Raw genomic sequence first — 21,059 nt, forward strand, 5'->3', positions numbered from 1 at the left:
GGCAGGAAGCGGGTCTGGGTAGCCAGCTTTGTCCAATGCCAAGTCCAGCAGAGGTGGAGCTTCTGGCAGAGTCTGTGCGTTCGCAACACACCGATACTGCAGAGTCCTGCCTGGTCCTTTCCCCGGACAGAGAGCTGCTTGCATCTCTTACCCCCCCGGCCTCATATAGCCTGAGATACTGGGAGCGGCACCTGGAGGCTCAGGAGGCCAGGCAGGAGTTGACAGAGCGCGCGCGTGTGCGTGTGTGCGTGTGTGTGTGTGTGTGTGTTTGCGGGGTGGGGGGCCGTCTGGTGAGAGGCTTCGGCTCAATAACGTAAGGTGTTGGGCAGCCCACGTGACTCCAGGAGGGCGGAGACCAGCTAGCTGGAGGAAGGACTGACAGGCCGCGGGGAGGGTGCGGGGTAGACGGGGCAATCTGCATAGCCGAGGAGCTGTTCCGCAGCAGCGGCTGCCTGCTGCCTTCCTTTGGCGCCACCAGCCAGCGTCACAGGAGGCAGGGCCGGGCGCTGTAAGTGCGGACGGCCAGCCATCAGCCCTCGCAGCCAGGTCATCGCCTCCAGCCCTCCGGTGAGTGAACGTCCCCCTTCGCCGCAGTCTGTCCGCTTCCGTGCCCTCTGCATCCCAGCTGGACCCCCGCGCATGGGAATGATTGCCTCTGGTTGAATGAACCAGGGAGCCGGAGCCACCGGGAGGGGGGAAGCAGGAACATGGCGCGGAGGCTGAGGCGCGCCCTCCGGGAAGGGGTGTCCTGTAAGAAGGAAGGAGGCGAGTCGGGGTCTCTCCGGCTCTGGCCCGGAATGTGGCCTGGACAGCATGCAGGGTAGGGGGACGCCGGGCTCCAACTCGCAGGGCTACCAGGCGGGGCTGGGACGAATGCAGCTCCGGCGCGGCGGGAGATAGAGGCGAAGGAGGGAGCCGCGAGCTGCGTCCGGGCCCCCCGGGTCTCCACCGACGCCGGGCTCGTCCTGTCCCCCCCATGCCTTGCACACACCGGGCTCGCACAGCTCGGTTCTCGGCCTCGGAAAGAGTCCATGGAGAGGAAGAGATGCTTTTCCGGCCGAAGCCCGAGGGGAGAGCGGGGACAAACAATGTCTGCCCTTTTACCAGAGAGCAAACTCTTCAAAGGGACTCTGAGCCCCTGAGCTCACTGAGCTGAGCCCGGTGACCTGACCAGGCCAGTGCGCTCTCAGGAGCATCTGTCCCCAGAGAGCGGTGACATGCCAGGGGCGACGAGGAGGCCGTGATGGGTGAAGTGTCCAGGGAAGCTCCCTGGCCAGAGGGGGCAACCCTGGGGAGAGGATTCTCACCTGCACGTAAGACACCTCTTCCCCCATGCCAAAGCACATCAGTGTCCTACGAATCCAGAGGGCCAGAGTAGGGCAGTGTGGTCTTGCGGGACGCAGCCCCCAACCTCCTTCTCGCTCTTGAGTCACCCCCCCCCCACAGGTATTTTGTTTTGTGATTGAACAGTAAGATAGAAGTCGCCAAATGACTAGAAGCGAAGTGAAGGCGAAAGATGGGGGAATGCTGGAACAGTAGAGCTCTCGCCTGTTCCTGGAACTCCCCACCCCACCACCTGTGCCAGACTCGGTTCATTGAGGTCTTGAACTGAGAGGCGCAAAGGAACCGGCTCTTGGGAGGGATTCTCACCGAAGTGGCGGGGACGCTCACTGGCCAGAGTTGACCAAGAAACACAGAATGAAAACCCACCTCCTCTCCCCCCACCCACCCACTCCGACCAGAGCCCCCTCCAGGAAGGGGTCCGGGAGAACGCCAAGCGGCAGGATAGCACCAGTCAGGAGCCTGGACCACAGAGAGGATGGCGGGGAGGGGCGCTGTCCGCGGTGCTGAAAGTTCTCCGAGAAAGGGAGATAATCCTGCCAGGGGACTGGCGGCTCACCGCGCTTGCCAACATTTCTCCAAAGCAGAAACTGCGTTAGAACCACGTAAAAGGGGGCAGGTGGGGCAAGCGACCTAGAGAGATGGGTAAAGGTGCTATGCATTCCCTGGTTCTCTGCCTTCCTCCGGACTCCGCTTGGAAGGAGACTTTCCCCACTCCTGGGTAGAGGAGCAAGGAGCGGCTGTCACTCCAGGATCCAGCTTTTTTGCTGTCTTCGAAAGGGAAGGAATGTGGCGCCTCGTTCTGTTTTCTCTGCCTGCGCTGTGAATCTTCCTGTTGGTAAAGCGTTGGAAACACAGTTAGGGTTGCTGTTCTGGTAAACACTTCTGTGGCTTTCAAGAACCAGAGAACTGTGAGGCAGCACAAAGGAAAAGGCTTCATCAATGGAGAGACCGGACTTTCCATTCCTGGCCAAAGATTCTTCTCTCTTCAGCACCCTTCTCTCCCCACCACACGTTATTTACAGCTTCTAGCTATAGATCTCTAAGCAGCCCGGTGTGTTTCTTTGATGAGTCTTTTACATTATGAGCTAGGTGAGGAAGGAGCTAAGCCAATTTAGGGAGGCCACAATAAGAGAATATTTATTAAAAACCTACTATCTGCTGAATCATATTATCTCATTTAAGCTTTACAATAGCTGCTAACCATAAGTTTCACCAAGTTAAGAAAACTGAAGTTACGTATCTTAAATCCAGAGCTTGGATTCAAATTCAAGTCTGCTTGACTCTGAAGTGCAAGCTATTTTCATGCCTTCATTTTGGCATTTGGCATTGGATAGCTGTTACTGGAGAATACAGCAAGAGTCTGTCAAAGGTAGAGGGCCTGCTTTTTTTTTTTTTTTTTTTTTCCACACATACTACTCTCTCTTCCAACCCTTTCCTCTTTAATCTGTTCACCCACCCACTGTCACTCACTCCCACCATACCAACTGCTTTTGTGCATGCTGCTTGAGACACCACTGTTCACACAACTTGAGCTTCAGGATAACAGAAACACATTAGAGGACTAAAACAGCAGGCTTTCCTGAAAGAACAGCAGGGCTTTGGGGAATCTGGAGGATTAGAGCCCACTTGTGCTTTCATATTTAGAATTACACCCTTGAGTTAGAGGGCTGGAATAATCTTCCAAATCATTAAGCATCATTGTTTTACAAAAAGGAGAATTTGGGAACCACAAGATGGTTATTAATCTAAGTCAGAAAACTGAAAGGTTAGGATTGGAATCCAGTTGACCTGACTCCAAGGCCGGTGCCCTTTCCACTACCCCCATGGTGCCTCAAATATTCTTCCATGCCTTCTCTGATCATCTTTGACAAGAACATCAGCATGAGTGAACTATATTCAGTAATTATAAACACTTAAAATACAAGCAGTCCTCATTCCTACTTTTTCTACCTATTCTTTCCCCTTTGGTCTCACTATTCCAGTGTTGTCTGACCCAACATAACTGAGATACCTGACCCACCTTCCTCAGTAACTGTTCTCCCTATAGCAACAAATTGCAAATGGGGAAGATGGTGTGGCATTTCTTTGCTTGCCTTTATGTTGTCTATATTTCCTCTTCTATGATCTACTCTCAACAAATAATTCTGCCAAAATCAGTTACCCTTAGCATCTTCCTATGTTCTCAAAGGTACTTGGAAGAGGCCTCAAAAAGATCTAGGCAGAAATAACTGATCATCATAAGTGCTGATATCTATCAAATGCTAGCCACTATGCTAAGTCCTTTCATAAATCATTTCATTGAATTTTCACAATTCAGTCAAGTAGATAATTTCATTAGAGACAGTCCTAGAGTTCTAGTCTACTCTAACATACAGTGGACCTGATACTCTATTCATTTTTGCTTGCTTCTCTTTCAGCCCACAGTAAAATCTCACCTTCATTAATTAGATTTTTATAGCCCTAGTAATCACACCGGCAAAATGTAATTTTTATATTGAACTGGATAGTTCTATCCTGCTCCAATCTGTAGAATTTAGAAATTCAAATTCAATTCAAATGGCACTGTTCTGCTGTTTAATCTCTTAATATTCACCACAACATATTCCTCCCATTTGTTATCCTTTACTTAGAGATCCCTTTATGCCTTCCTAGTGCTACTACTGACATTCTGCTTCAAACCCCCTATAGAAGCAATTAAGGCATAACTCATAATTAAATGCATAACTTCTCTTATACCCTCACTGGGCGATCCTGCAAGGGTGCTGTTGCTGGGTTCCTCGGCCCCATGAACCATAAGCTTACACTGTCTAAAACCACTCTATCCAATATGGTAGTCATTAGCCACATGAAGTTATTTACATTTTAGTTAGTTAAAATTTACGCATTAAAAATTCAGTTCCTTAATCACAATAGCCATATTTCAAGTGATCAGTAAAACCATATGTGGCTAATGACTGCCTTATTGGACAGTGCAGATACAGAAAACTGCAGAGAGTTCTGTTGGACAATGTTGCTTTGGAAAGTGCTAAAAACATCCTCACAGCAACTGAGAACGTGAAATTGGGAATAAGGATTTGGGACTCTGTTTTGAAACATTTGCCATGAGAGGAGAAAAAGCTACTTGTGCCTACGACATCCCCCAAAGCCCAAAGATGCTCAAGACAATAAGGCTAGCAAGGAGAACACGTCTCACTGAAGGAGCTGGTGACCTCTGGAGTTTGCTTCACATAGATTCCATTTTACCATAAAGTAAAGTAAAACGTTCCATTTTACTGTCTTACTGGTTTCCTGAATTCCAACTTAGAAATAACCTAGCGGTTCTTATTCAAAATTCAAATTTATACAAACTTGATATATATATATATATATATCATATATATATATCATATATATCTTATATATGATATATGCATATATTTGTCTTAAGATAGATAGATAAATAGATCTTAACAAAGTCTTAACAAAGGAATGGTAACTTGTAAGATACTCTGCCAGGGAAATAGCTGAGATATACTCTTAGCCTGATGCTGGTCAAGCATGCCACTCTCAGCCAGTTGTTGCATATGTAATTTTATCACTAAAGGGGAACTTAGGGAGATTGTCAACTCTGGTCTCTAGCAGATCATGCTGGCTTTAATTATAAATACCACTTTGGGAGGAACCATGGCTTATTCATTTCCTGGGAACTGTGTATCTCTTGAAAGGGCTCGGATTTTGCAAGGGAGAAAATATTTTACCTCGGAGCTGAAAAGAGTTTAATTTTCACTGTTTTTAGCTTGAGGGATTTAACTGATTTTACAACCCAAGAAGTAGATAGAACTGACAATGTAGCTTTAAAACTCATGCTGGTAGTATACAATCATTCACTTAATCAATAAAGTAATTGAGGAGTGTCCTATATTAGCACAGAAATGCTGTGGTCAAAGGTGCTGCAACTCCTATAGCCTGGCACATGGGTGCTCAGTAAATATTTGTTGAATTCAGACCATTGTTCCAGGTCTGTTCATGCCGTACACTCATCTAGCCAAGAAATGAGTATTCCCTGCAGCATTTTCCTTCAGCAAAGAAAACAGGAGACAAACACGGAACATCAAATCTTACCCTGACAACCACCCTCATAGCCCTTCTAGGGGCACAGGTAGTGATGGCCAAGACAGACTGCTACTGAGAATTGTGCCTTGCTGTCCTCTTCCAGGGAACAAGGGACACATCAGCCCAAAGGCCTTGCATTTCACTATGATGAGACAATTTCAGAAACTTAATGCTTCAATGGAATTGTATGTTATCTTTCACTTTTACCTTAAAGAGATATTTACTTCCTTGACAAAGTATTTGATTGGCCTTCATGATTGTTGCAGGCAATTACTCTTATTATTAAATTCATAGGGAGCGTAGCTTAAAATGAAAACACATATATTGATCAGAGGAGAGCTGATGACATCACAGTCTGGCAGGTCATAGAATATTATCCTTTTCCAGGAATAATTGGGCCTCCCTTTAAAAGTTTTAACTGGTGATTACTGACAAAAATGAAATAAAAATAGATCATTGTATTCTAGCAAGTCAATAAGCAAATGCCTGGAATTAACTGATTCTCATTTGCCGAAGGCAAAATATTCCAACCCAATAAACTGCCCTACAAATGAGCAAGCTGGTTTCCACGGCCTGTTCATTTTTTAAATTGTTTTTTCCCTTTGTTTGTTTTTCAAATAATTAGCAAATTAAAAAACAATTGCACCCAGGTGTTTGAACATTCTGATGACAAAATGTTTCTCATAATTGTAAAGACTTGATAGTTCATTAGAGAAAATATTTATACAATACATTATTGTGCCAATATTTTGTAACAATCACACAGCCCAACTTTCTTATTTTGCAAACAGAGAAATCGAGGCTGAGAATGGTCATCCAAGTTAATAGCAGAGGCAGAAGCAAGACTCGAGCCTTCTCTCTCAATCCACTGCTCTTTGCGTCTTTTAACATCATGCATCTTTTCATTAGTCATGAAAAATTTTTTTTTTATCAATGAGTTTAGCCACCAAACTTTTACCAGAGCTGCTAAGAGTAGGAAAGTGAAGGTATTTGGATTTCAGATTATTTTCCTTGCACCCCCAGGTGAACTACTGGTCAAGGATAATCAACAGGTAGAAATTTCATGGGTAGAACTATGAACCAGAAGAAAAGCATTCAAAACGTCAGAATCTTTGTTGCAAGAATTTGAGCAAGGATTTAACTCCTCTTAACCTTCACCATCTTCATCTCTGAACCAAGAAATTTGAATTAAATAGTGTTTCAGGTCCTTCCAGCTATAACATTCTATGGTTCTATGAAATGAGGCCAAAGACTTGAATATACTACCTCATTCAGCCCAAATAATCAAAAATAAATGAAGGGCTTCCCTGGTGGCGCAGCGGTTGAGAGTCCGCCTGCCGATGCAGGGGACGCGGGTTCGCGCCCCGGTCCGGGAGGATCCCGCGTGCCGCGGAGCGGCTGGGCCCGTGAGCCATGGCCGCTGAGCCTGCGCGTCCGGAGCCTGTGCTCCGCAACGGGAGAGGCCACAGCAGTGAGAGGCCCGCGTACCGCAAAAAAAAAAAAAAAATGAAGATTCTTATTTTTACATCATTATTTATTGGAAGCTCTGACATTTCATGCTAGTACTTTACAAAGTAACAATAATAATAACAATGATGATGATCATGATAGCTAATACTTATTTACACTTACTCTGACCCTAAATGTTGGTAATGTTATTATCCCCTTTTTACAGATGAGAAAACTGGATCCCCAAGTAGTTAAATAACCTGCCCAAATTCATCCAGCTAACAAGTTTATGCTTTTAAGCACCATGCGACACTGCGTCTTTGAAAACCAGATAACCGGTCTCTCAGATAACTGATGTGCATCATTTTTAGGCCACTTAACACACAAGCCCCTTCTCTGGGGAATTTTTACTTTACCTACATTTTCTGGCTAGAATAGCAATCAAGAGGGTATATAGAACTTCAGGTGTCTGGTTCTGATGAAACTATATAGGGATCTGTGTTGTCTTTCTGCAAGATGGCTCTTGTCCTTTTTCAAGTTAATCAATTGTTTCAGTGGTTCAGTACTGAATGTTGGGCTTTGCATGATGCTGCTTTTCCCAGAATGTATGAATTGCCTGCATTGCCAGAAATGAATGAATGTTGGTGTAGGATTCAGCACCTTCTATGGCTACAAATGTCAGCCTACCACATCTTCACTGTTCAGTAGAGTTTTCTGGATTTGCCTCTAGTTTTTTTACTCAGAATGACAATCTAGACAGCTTTTAAGACAGAGACGGAGAGTTTCCAGAGTGCCATTTCCTGGTGGTGGTCAAAAGTAAGACTAAAATTTTCAAAATCATGTGTGAAATTCATTTTCTTCTCATTAACCCTACCTTACCAAATTAGTCAAACAGAATATATCACAGTATCTACCGATCTCACTGTGGATTTTAATGTGCACTAAATCTGCTCCTCATATTACAAGAAGGGCCAATGAGATAGCACTTTTTAAAACTCCTTATAAACCATAAAGTCTTTACAAAAGAAAGGAACAGATTTTTCGTCCTTTCAGTTCTTCTCAGTCAAAAATAACTCTCAAGTAGCTGATATACAGCCCTGAACTAGAGTTGCCGGCTAAATCAAAGTCTTTAGGGTTAAGAAGATCTTAGATCTAAGCTGCATGTCTAGAAAATGGCATTTACAATATGGGAGGCCTCCTGGTTTCTTCTAAAATCAAGGGTTCTCAACCTCAGGTGCTGTCTCACTAAAGGGTATTTTGTTTATTGTTACATACACTGGGGGTGGGTGTTACTACTGGCTTTGGTGGACCGGGATCAGGAATGCTGAATATCCTGCACTAGACAGGACAACCCCGCACAGTAAAAAAGAATCCTAGGGGCTTCCCTGGTGGCGCAGTGGTTGAGCGTCCACCTGCCGATGCAGGGGACACGGGTTCGTGCCCCGGTCCGGGAGGATCCCACATGCCGCGGAGCGGCTGGGCCCGTGAGCCATGGCCGCTGAGCCTGTGCGTCTGGAGCCTGTGCTCTGCAACGGGAGAGGCCACGGCAGTGAGAGGCCCGCGTACTGCAAAAAAATAAAAAAAAAAAAAAAAAAAAGAATCCTACCTTTAATGCCCATAGCACTCGTCTTCCACTGAGAAATAGTGCTCAAGGGGAGATGCTGTTCGTGCTTCCTAGTTCCCCAATTGATACAGAGAGAATTTACTTTTGGTATCCTTCCCCAGGTGAAATCCAGCCATACTCACGTGAAGTCTACAACAGCTCAGAAGCATTACTGGGATTCCAGTAATTTTATCGAGAAGTAAATAAAATATAAGGTCAGAGATCAGTGGTTTTCAAACTGGCCGTCAGAAGTTTATATAAGAAGCCCCTTCCAACTTCTGCAGGTGTAAGAAGTCCCAGTAGGGTAACATGACCATATTGCAAGGCCCAGACTAAAGGTTGGCATTTGAGGACCCAAAATTAGTGAATACAATTCTGAAAAACACCACCTTTGCAGTTCACTGGAGAAACCCTGGGTTATGCTCTTACTTTATGAGAAGCATGGATCTAGCTAAGCACTGGCACAATCCCTGCCCTCGAGTCACCAACACTCCAGCAGTCAGACATGTAAACTCCACTAATTATCTATGCAATGTGACATATGCTATAACATGTTATGAAGGAGCCTCCAAAAAGAGACAAGGGAACGATTCACTTCCATAGAGAAATTACAATTGAACCATACTTTGAATGATATATAATATTTTCTCATGTGGATAAATGAGAGGAAAGGCTATTGTAGAAATGGGAATAGCATAAGCAAGTTCTAGAAGTATCAATGAAAATGATATATCTGCAGACTGATGTGGTTAAGTAGAGACCTGGCTAAGAATGGTGAAAGGTCATACTAGAAAGACTGTGAAGAAACTTTAATACAGCTGAGTGGATGTATTTATCTAGCTTGGAGTTTATCCTTTGAACAGGGTTTCTTATGAATATTTTGGGAGTATCACTGAATTCAGGGCTGGTTCATGGCAGATATCAGAATCATGAAATCTAATCTCACAGCTGGAAGGAACCTCAGAAATCATCCCAGCCAGCCTACTCCCTTCCCTATGTTTTACAGTTGAAGTAATTAAAACCCAGAGACATTAAGTGACTTGCTCAAGGTCAGCCAGCAAATTAGTGACAGGAGACAGGATAAAGACTAGAGCCTAGTCTATCCTCTTAGTTCATAACATTTTGCCCTGCTCTGTACTGCCTTCAGGAATTTTATTCATCATTGGCACATAATCCAATGTAACACACAATGTGATTATTAAGTATTTATGAAGCTCCAAGTTTTCCATAGCTCACTACTGAGATATGGTTCCTTCATAACAACCAAGTGAGAGATCAGATCCTGGGCTGCTTCTCCATGAGAATATTCTCTTCAGAAATGCAGACAAGCAGCATAGCCGACACATGGGCATGGCATTCTTCCCCCGCCTCACACACCCTCCCTGCCTCTTCATTTCAAACTGCCAGAGATTATAAAGGCACAGCCTGAACAGAAGGCGTCTTAATCTCTGGTGATTCTGTAAATAATATGCTGCTCATGCTTGCATATAAATGATCACAGCCTCTCTATTTTCTAGATGAGGGAGCCTTCAGAAAGATGAAGTTGCCTGCACACAGAGCATGTCAGAGAGAGGATTTCAGGCTCCAGAGCACCATCCCTCTTTGTAGCAGGGTTAAATTTTTCACCCATCTGCACACTCCTAATAATTTATCCAGGCTTATGGTCTTAAATTTCACCTCATAGTCAAGATAGTCTGTGCATATTTAGGTTCTGAGATTGCTTATTTCCCACTTTCCTTTCTCTGGCCACCTGTCATCCAATATACATCCAATAGAGATCATCTAAACCAATCCACTCAATTTACAAGAGATGAAACTCTCTCTCTGAGAGCCAGAGAGGTGAAGCCACTTGCTCAGGGTCGCACAGCTAAAAGCAGCACTGTGAACAGACTAGATTCTCTGGCTCCCAGTCCCAGGCTTTTCCCTCCACACCAAGCCGCTGCTTTCCAACAGTAGGTAACAGAGCATCTTCCCACTCTCCACACCCCCCATTCGTTGACCAACCCCATAAGGATGGATGGAAATGACTGATTGCACTGTGCTCAGATGCTCATTCCAAGACCTTGTTTAGAATACCCACAACTTATTATCGCCCACATTGTATTGATCCATCTATCATATTAAGAAGCTGGTTATGGAGGCAGGACACTTTCTAGTCTAGAGGCTATATACGATTAATGCCATTAAGGTAGAGATCACCACAGAAAACAGTGTGCCCAAGAAAAAAGAGGGCAGGGTCCATGGCTCCCATCATTTGATAATGGAGCAAAGTTCATCCCAAATTCATTGTAAATGGCAGGTTACTAGATTCATAATCCCAGAGACCAGATAATTGGGTAAATGGATAGATTTAAGCAAGATTGGTTAAAAAAGAGTAAGAAGGTAAAAAAAGAGAACTCCCAAACCATTTCTGCTTCAGGGGCAAGGTGTTTTGCCCAAATTGATCAGCACGGTACATTTAATTTAATGTACACAAGGCTTACAATGATAGGGTTTTTCTTTTTTAGAAAATCAATGAAACTCATACTTTCTATATAAATTCATTCTGAGAAATCATTTAAAGACAAAAACAGGTGGTGTTTCAGTAAAAATTGTGTTGAAAAGAGAATGAGGGAAGAAATCTAAGAACTGGCTTCTCAGGTAGGGTTTCATAGGGTCATGATTGTCTCACAGTCTGACCAGCCTTATTACATATAGAAACTTGATTTTATCAGCTCTATCAAAAGTCTTCTAGCTCTGAGGAATCAAGCCATAATCCCCAAATCCCAAGAGGCTGATGTGTTAACTAGATGCCAATATAAGTCACTCGCAATGCAGGATGCTTGTGAGTGTTACCCAGGTCATTCCCATCCTGGTATTAGGATAGCAAAAAAACCGAATGAGATGACTTGTGAGCACAACAGGACCAATGGAGTTTGACAGGCAGTCTCATGAAATATGCCATCCAGGCTGCAACAGGGACTAGAGAATTCTTCCAAATTCCACCCAAGAACACCTTCCAGGTTACTGGAATGTTGGGCCCTTCAAATAAAGGGTCTTGTTTTCCCATTCCCTAGTGTTAGAGAAACTTGGGGAAATTATTTCAGCAGAAGGTAGAGACTTTATCTAGTCTCCATGCATCCCCCATCTTCTGTTAGGATACTATTTCATACACGTTATAACTTCCTAACTCATAGTCTATCTTATATTTGTTACAGGCTAGTCTTCTTTAGGGAGTTCTGGTAGGTGCCCCAGTTTAACCACCAGTCATGAATAAGCCATACTAGTGTTTGGGTTATTTCTGTAACGGGCAAAACCCTTGTACTTTGTGCTGATTCTGTTTATTCCTCTCCAGAGGGTGCCATGATCTGACCTTGCTCTGAGAGCACCAGATCTGGTTTATCCTTGTCAGTAATCTTCATGTGTGGACCCTGACATTTGAAACTGTATTCATTAGTCACTCTCAACACAGAAAACATTCATGGGGTGACTATGACTCATCCACAAAATGCCAAAGGAATCGACTCTCAAAATGTTTTTTTAAAAATCAGACACCATTGTTACCTCTGACAGAGGTCAAACAACCATTTTAACTCTTTTTACTCTCCCCTTGCGCAGACTAGTTATCCTAGTTCCAAGCAGGCACAAACTACAACAGACTATTTGGGATTCATCTTAAGTTCTTTCCTAGTCACACAGACTTTTATTGCAGCATCAGAACACAGAGGAAGACAGTATCTGAATGAGTATAGACTGTCGTGCCAGAAATAAATTCCTAATATAGACGACTAAAACATGTCACCATAGAACTTAATGTCAAAATAGAAACAAGACTTCTCTATCTCAATAATGTCTTCATGACTAGCCTGTGTTCTTCTTTTCTGCCCCCAAGACTATTCCAAACTACAGTTGTAAATAAATACTATGGTGCCAACACAGTACATTAGGAATCTGGGGAGAACGTGTCAGTTGAGCTTTGTGACGTTATCTCTTTATACATGTGATTCCAATATGGCAAGTTACTGAGTGTTCCTCTTAAAGTCAAGGATAATTACATGGCTACATCATAATACTTCTGATAATAGTAATAACAGCTCACATTTACTCATTTAATCCTATGATACAGGTATTTTTAATCCCAATTCTACATGAGAATTACTGAATTTAAGTGACTTGCCCAAGGTCTCATAGCCAGATTCAAACACTGTGCCCTCTGACGCCAAAATCTTCCCCATTCGCATTACTCATCCACAATTTTAAAATTCTCTCTGAAACAGACTAATCCTAATATATCTTACATGAGTGCATGGATGATAAGAATGACTTTGCAGCTGTAACTTCATGGCCTTATCAGAGGATTAGACCCAGAGGTCCAAAGACTTAGTGTGGAACCTTGGGCAAGTCGTACCTTTTCTAGGCCTCAGTCACTCCATCTAAGAAAGAGAAAAATAGTGGCTCTTTATTCATTTAGTTATTCACTCATTCAACAAAATCTACTAAAAACTGAAGCTACAAAGGAGAAAAACACAGACAAGGAGCTGTTAACAAAAATAGGAACCCCTGGGCTTCCCTGGTGGTGCAGTGGTTGAGAGTCCGCCTGCCGATGCAGGGGACGCGGGTTCGTGCCCCGGTCTGGGAGGATCCCACATGCCGCGGAGCAGCTGCGCCCGTGAGCCATGGCCGCTGAGCCTGCGCGTCCGGAGTCTGTGCTCCGCAACGGGAGAGGCCGCAACAGTGAGAGGCCCGCATATAGAAAAAAAAAAAAAAAAAAAAAAAAAAGGAAGCCCTGTTCAGACTATTGCTGCTAAAATTAAAACAATACTAAGTACCTAGGGTATATAGAGGATTGCATTCAGGATTGATTGTTTGGGGTTCGTTTCTTAATCAGCAAAGTGATTTGAATTCCTCTCATGTAACTGTCAACTAAACAAAATTACAGGCCCAACTGACCAATGTAATGCAAGTTACTAATTACAAAAACAATGGCCTGCATCCTCAAGGTTCCTGTGAATGGTTTGTGAGGACAAATTTGTCCTAAACGGTCAGTGATACACAGTACATCTCTAGACTTAAAAGAAATTAATACTGTAGGACTTCGAAGTGCATTTTCATTTGCCTACAGGAACTCATTTCTTTCAGTGAAGGCTGAGATTATGTGATTACCCCAAAACAAGAACATAGTACAGGAAGAGTAATAAGCTGCAATGGGAGAACTGATGGCAAAAGGGATATTTATTAAGCAAAACAGGATGGGGGATTTGAAAGAAAGGGAAGTAATTTGAAAGGCCATTTTGTTGATCCGTTTAAGAAAATTCTAAAGTTTAATCTTGCTGATGGACTAGAGGATATTAAGAAAATGTTGAATGAGAGAGTAAAACAGAAACTTACGTCAACCCAAAAAGTGGAGGGGAAAGAAATCGCATTCTTCCTAAAGTACGTTCCCTTCAAAGGAAAAATTGGGGTCAGAGGCACAGGGGCATTTGCTGGGCAGTAAGAAGTGAGATGCATTTCCCTTCCCCCAATCAAAGTCTTTACCAGTGTCCCAGGGTTGAGAGTAAGAGGTATATCTCACACAAATAAGCAGATGGGTCTTTCTCAGTTCTGAATCACTCAATTTGCCCCCAGTTTTCAGAAGTCACTTGCAAAAGGCATCGTCATGAAGCCATTAACTAATGATCCCCAATTCACTAAGCTTAGAAGCCTAATTTATATAAAGGAAACTATTTGGACTTTTAAGGTAATTTTCTCCTCTTAAGACAAGGGACATCAAGCCTTTCCCAGCACATGACCAAAACAAAACAAACACAAACTCAAAAATCAAGGGAGAATCACAGTCATTAGAAAATGAAGTAAATTTGGACTTCCCTGGTGGCGCAGTGGTTAAGAATCCACGTGCCAATGCAGGGGACATGGGTCTCAGACGATCCCACATGCTGTGGAGCAACTAAGCCTGTGTGCCACAACTACTGAGCCCGCGTGCCACAACTACTGAAGCCCACGCGCCTAGAGCCCATGCTTCGCAACAAGAGAAGCCACCGCAACGAGAAGCTCACGCACCGCAACGAAGAGGAGCCCCTGCTCTCCGCAACTAGAGAAAGCCCGCACGCAGCAACGAAGACCCAATGCAGCCAAAAAATAAATATTAATTAATTAATTAACTTAAGAAAAACAAAGAAAATAAAGTAAATTTGCCAGCCTAATCTCACAGCTTAGTGTGTCTGCAGGGCCAGTTTCTAGTCAAAAAGTAGGGTAATACCAGTTTGTGAGTGGAATGTTAAAATGTAACTTACGGCCTGACTGCATCACAACACTAAGGGTGATCCATTTTAACTTTGCTTTAAATGTTAAAGCAAAGGTTTCAGGGTTAGCTTTTTGCTGTTTTTTGTTTTTTTTTTTTTAGTGAACTATAAGGTGGTCCTCACCAGAATTTGTTTGTTGCTCAGCTGCCTGGAGTTTTCTGGAGAAGTGTTTGATTACAAGCTCGATGGCTATAAGAGTAGTAAAACTCATCTGTCCCGGACCTTGAATGCTGAGCTAAGGTTAGGCTTTAAGTCACAAGCAGTGGGAGCCTGCCAAGGTTTTCGTACAGTGAAGTCGTGACCAGAAGAGTGACAGAAGGTTCTGGCAACAGTGAGTGGGATAGATGAGTGAGACAGAGAGAGGGTGGAAATAGAAAAGTCAAGTCAGGAGATTAAACTGTGAAAAACGTACAAGAAAAAGCACATTTCATAGCTGTAGAATCAGGGGCCGTTGTTGCTATTTCTTGGCTGGTGTGGAACCATGTCGCCTGGATCTTGAGATGAGCACAGCTCCCAGGACTGGGGAGAGAGAGCACCCTCTCTCCTAGGCGTCACAGCTGACTTGTGGCCCCCCTTTCTCTCAGCTGACAGGAGCCCCTCTACACTTGTGGTGAAAGAGTTGATGGGGATGGGCAGAAGTACAAAGAGGGGGAACACCAGATAAGCTTTGCCTGCCTGGAACCAAAATGGCGCCAAGGAGGCACCATGAGGAAGTGAAGCAGGGGCAGTGGTTTCAAGTCTGCCTCTCTCCAGCTGCCTGTGTGTCACCTTGCACAGGTCTCTTTGCTTTTCTGGGCCTGAGATGCCTCATCTGTAAGACAGAAAGGCTACCATGGATGATTATCATGGTTCTTTCCAGCTTGAAAATTTATAACACCAGCAGCGTATTATTAAAGATGCATTTCACGGACCATATTCAATTCAATTCAATTCCAGGGTGGACCACTGTACAAAATGCCAAAGCTCCAAAGGGCTTGATTTCCTCTGTTTATTTTTTCTCCCTCTGTTTCTTGTACTTTTCCATTATTTTTCTGATAGAGTATTTTTCCCCTGTTCCATTTGTTTCTTCATTTTCTGGTGGCAGCAGGGAAGGGGCTGTTTCAATAAGACAAGAAACTGAGATCATCTGTGTATTGACAAGACAAGGAGAAGCCAGGGCCTAACCAGCCAGCTCTTTTCCACATCATTCTGCTGGTGACCCTCAGCCCAGCACCAGCAAGAAGAGGAAGTTGAACTCAGCCTCCCTTCTGACTTACTTTTTGTTTTTATCACTGCTTTCTCCGCCAAGCTGCAGGCTTCCAGATGTTCTAAGCAACTCTCTCCCTCACTGCCTGCAAGCCAAGCAAGGTGATGGTTGTCACCCCATCTACCCTAGGAAATGTAATAAGGAGAGAGATGTTTTTTACAAGTCTTGCCGTAGTTTAGATTGACAATAATTAATATGCACACGCACATGTACACACACAGTCCAGCCTCCTATCTGCAACTGCCTCTGTTTAAGCCTGGCTTCTTCAAATCCAGCCAGTCAGCAGGGCCATGGAGGCCTCACTTCCAAAGGACTGGACACTGAATTAGTCGCTTGTCTTTTAGTCCCTTGAGCTACTATTGCATTTGAGAGGCATCAGCTCCTTGTCTTGCTCAGCTCAGCTGAAGCTGAGCTCAGCTAGGGTCTCCCTTGTTTTGCTCCTCTACCCCACTCCCACCCCCAGCCCAGGGCTTCCGACCCATTACTTCAGTGTCTCACTTCCTACACCAGTCTGGTTGATATTCCAAGGGCAACTTCATTATCTCAAAAGAAAGAGAACCAGGATGGTTCTGCTCCTCATAGGCTAAGGAGACTAGAGATTTCCTCCTAACAACCCAGGATTCTGCAATGAGAACCAGATTATTGGACGGCTAGAAATATTTTAAAAATAAAAACTTGATACCCAAGAAAGGCCTATGTGGATCTACATAGGGCCCAAAGCTGGAGAGATAAGGAAAGATTTAGTTGCCAAAAAAGTTCTATGGGAAGTATAAGTTACTATTAGAATTAGAGGAGGCAGTTGGTCCAGCCCTGTCTCCTAGAGTAATAACAATAATATCTGTATTTTAATCCAGTACATACCAGGCACGTCATATATTGAATACATTAAGATGAATTAGCACAATAATCCTATAAGGTAGGCATTTCTATGTGCATTTTTTAAATAAAGAAACCAAGGCTCAGGGACTTCCCTGGCGGTCCAGTGGTTAAGACTCCGCACTCCCAATGCAGGGGGCACGGGTCCCATCCCTGGTCGGGGAACTAAGATCCCCCATGTCGAACAGTGCAGCCAAAAAAAAAGAAAGAAAGAAAAGAAAAAGAAACCAAGGCTCAGACAGACTATAAACGTTAACAGGTGAGGCAGAGACTCTAACACAAATCAAAGACTACAGCCTATTACTTTTGGAAAAGGATAAACTGCTAAAACTTAAACCTGATGAAATAAAACCAAAGCCAGTGAACTGGAGACAGACCTCCTGGGTCCTGGGACTGCTGCCTGTAACCAGCAGTGTGACCCTGGGCACATCTTTTAGGTTACACTTTCCTCGTCTATGAAATGAGTTTCGGATCCAATTATTTCTTCCAGCTCCAGCACCTGGGAGTGTGCTTTCTAGTCCCTGCATGTCTCTTTCACAGAAGCCAGCAGCTAAAAATCTTATCTCAGCACAGTAAATCTCTAACAACAGGAAGTGCCACTTCAGAGGCTCTGGAAATGACTCAGAAAATCATTCCATTCTCCAAAGAGAACCTATAATTCATATGACTGTGATTACCCACTGGTCAGGGCCAGCCTAGGTAACATTCAGTGCTGTTTATTCCACCAGCATTCCACTCCACGGCATTCTGATGACATTGGAGAGAGGATCTGTGCTCTGTTTTTTGTCACCCGTGTGTTAAAGGGGATAGTAACTCAAAAATGAAACAGGGTAAAAGATCCATATTACAACCCACACGTACCTCTTATGTGAAAACCCATTACGAGAACATGTTAATGGTAGGTAGGGCTGGGGTTATTTACTAGCAAGGAGTCTTCATTTAATAAAAGGAATCACCAAGATTCCTAAATAGTGTATGTTTACAGTCTGTCAGAGACTGAACTTGATGGAGTGATAGATACTAAATCCAATGCTGACTGAATGCAGATCAAAACCAAAGTGGGAACGTGTGTTATTTAATGTGAAAATAAGATATTCTGTTTGCAAAACTTTGCTTTACACACAGCCTTTAGGAACCAGTATTTGCTGAACTGACGTGAGAGTACATTTTGTATGGCAGGAGCCCCACAGGTATGAATCTATGCAGCGGGGTGAGGAAAGGAGAATGGAAAGTGGAGGAATGTGACGGAGCCCCATTTTTCTGCTTAGAAAGGTATCATGGCAGTAAATATTGCACTGACTTTTAAAAAAAACTGGAAGGATGTTGCTAGAAGAGAGGATGATATAGGGTGCAATTCTTTGAGTTAAACAACCAATGAAGCTTCATCTAAGCCATCTAGAATATTAATAGGGCTCCTTTGGTCAACATGTTAACCATTAAAGAGTGTTTGACAAGCAAAACCAATATTTCTTGTAGCAAGGCCGGCAACCAGACAATGCCAACATAAACAATATTTCCCAGGAGGAATCAGGAAATCTTATTACTGCCTCTGTGGTTTACCATGTCCTGACCCACAAACAACAACACATTATCAACAACACACTGTGGATAGCCTTTTAAAGTTTATATCACTTTTCCCCATGGCATTTCTTATTTAATCCTCTTGACAACCCTGCAGGGTACACAGAGCAAATATACTATCTTCATTTTGTAGACAAAGACACTGAGGTTCAGAAAGGTAGAATGACTTGTCTAAAGACACACAAGTTTTCTGCAACAGATTAGTCTAATACCCTAGACTTCTGACTCAGTCCAGGGCTCTCTCCACAATACCCCAATAAGATCTGAGGCTTGGGGCACCCCCAACTATATCAGTTTAAGTGGAAAGCAGCTTATATATTTTGTGTGAAGGTGCAGACATAGCAACTTCTCACACTGGGAAGTTTGTGAATCAATTAACAAATATTTGTGGCAAGAAGTTTGCTAGGTTGTATATTAACCCTGAAAAAGACTAAAACATAGGTCATGTCCTCAGGGAGCTGACAGCTGTGGCGCCTAGACTGTGAAGGGACTTGAGGCCACAAGATGTATTGTCAGAAATAATATTAGCATCAATTAAGGCTCAGAGAATGAAGAGGTGAGTCAGAAGAAAAAAATGGGAGAGTGAGGGTAAGAAGGGTTATAAGACCCAGGACAGGGCACTAACGCTTAAGGTCTTGGCTTTGAAGGCACACGCAGGAAGGACTGTAGATTTAGGCCCTCTGGAAGAGGGGACTTGAAACTGAGACCCCTACACAGATCTAGGACCTTCAAAGTACCTCATTCTCAGTGAAAGGAGAGACAAGAAAAATCCTACCCACTCCATCAATGATCATCAAGGGAGCTTGTCTCTGCCCAGAGCTCTGAATAGAGAACAAAAGAAGTCTTGCCTGAGCAATCAAAACCTCAGCCTTTCCACACAAGGGTGGAGTCCAGATTCACACTGCTCACTCAGTATGAGAATCCCAAGGCTGGGAATTTAACATAAAAATTGGGCCACAAATACCCATGAGGCACCTGGCAGAAGAAAAATGCAAAACAACTCTGGAAGGATACTCCCACAACCCAGGCCAGACAGGATATCCTAGATAAAACAAGCTCCACAGAAGTTTGCTCACAATCAAAAATTTAAAAACAGATAAAGAAATACTCCGCCATGAGTCAGAATGAGTAAACACAGACAACTGGAGGTTATCCCAAGAACCTAAGATAATAGAAAATCTGAAGGAGACTGAAATAAATGTGTTTAAAATAATTTAAAAACCAAAAGAAAGTGGGGAGGGGACCACAAAGAAAGAACAAGATGTCATGAGAAAAAAAATAAATGAATTTGAAAAAGAACCAATTGAATTTTTAGAAGTGAAAATATGGTCCCTGAAATTTAAAGCCTAACGAAGAGATAACACATAGCTGGAGAGAGAATCAGTGAATTGAAAGATTTTAGGCAACTGCACAGGATGCAGTAGAGAAAGATAAAAGAGCTGGATATACGAAAACACCATTAGAGATAAGAAGAATGAAATGAGAAGGCCAAGCATTTATCAAGTAGGCATTTCAGAAAGAGAAATCAGAAGGAAAAAAAATGTGTAGGCAACCATGTTTGAAAATGTAATGCCTGGGAATTTTCCAGAATTTCATAAAGATATGAATTCTCAGGTATAAGGATAGCCACCAGTTCTGAGCAGGGCAAATAAAAATAAACCCATACCTAGATACATGTAATAAACTTCAGAATGCCAAAGACAAGACAAAACAATCCTAAATGTACACAGCAAGGATAAAAAGATTACCTAGAAAAGAACAACAGTGGAATCTAAGCATACTTTTCAATAGCAACAATAGAGACTAGAAGACAGCAGAATAATACGTTCAAAATGCTGAGGGAAGATAACTGTCAACTAGTATTCTAGACCCTTTTAGAGTAAGGCTGAAATAAAGACATTTTCCAACAAATATTAGGATACTTAGTCACTCAGAGACCTTCAATAAAAGAACAACTAGAGAATATTCTTCTAGGGCTTCCCTGGTGGTGCAGTGGTTAAGAATCCGCCTGCCAGCGCAGGGGACTTGGGTTCGAGCCCTGGTCTGGGAAGACCCTACATGCCGTGGAGCGACTAAGCCCATGTGCCACAATTACTGAGCCTGTGCTCTAGAGCCCGTGAGCCACAACTAATGAAGCCCGCGTGCCTAGAGCCCGTGCTCTGCAACAAGAGAAGCCACCGCAATGAGAAGCCTGCGCACCACAACCAAGAGTAGCCCCTGCTCACCGCAACTAGAGAAAGCCTGTGTGCGGCAACGAAGACCCAACGCAGCCAAAAATAAAATTAATTAATTAATTAATTAAAAAAAGAATATTCTTCTAGAGGAAGAATATTGAGACCAGAGGAATAATGAGCAAAGAAAGAAATTGGAAACTTGGGTAAACCTAAAGAAACACCTCCACACCAGTGAGAGGCTCGCGTACCGCAAAATAAATAAATAAATAAACAAAAATAAAGGATAATGGCCAAGGCAGTGCGGGCTTACAAACAAGGTAGGAATATAATAGTAGCCAACAATAACACTGAAGAGTGAAGGAAATTAATAAGAGCAAAAGGAGTTAAAGGCACTTGTTTCATGTAGAAAGTAGGGA

The 21,059-nt window shown here is 43.3% G+C and overlaps 1 protein-coding gene across 2 annotated transcripts in view; it reads left to right on the forward strand.

The window, feature by feature from the left end:
- The first annotated feature begins 425 nt into the window (after window positions 1-425).
- Window positions 426-21,059, forward strand: part of SLC7A14 (solute carrier family 7 member 14) — a 126,750-nt gene continuing 106,116 nt past the window's right edge. For both annotated transcript variants that reach the window (XM_007464727.1, XM_007464728.1), the window contains exon 1: window positions 426-567. The gene's annotated coding sequence lies outside the window, so the exon portion shown is untranslated. The remainder of the gene's footprint in view (window positions 568-21,059) is intronic.

The sequence above is a fragment of the Lipotes vexillifer genome, unplaced genomic scaffold, assembly GCF_000442215.2.
Source record: "Lipotes vexillifer unplaced genomic scaffold, Lipotes_vexillifer_v1.1 scaffold37, whole genome shotgun sequence".
NCBI classification, from domain to species: Eukaryota; Metazoa; Chordata; class Mammalia; order Artiodactyla; family Lipotidae; genus Lipotes; species Lipotes vexillifer.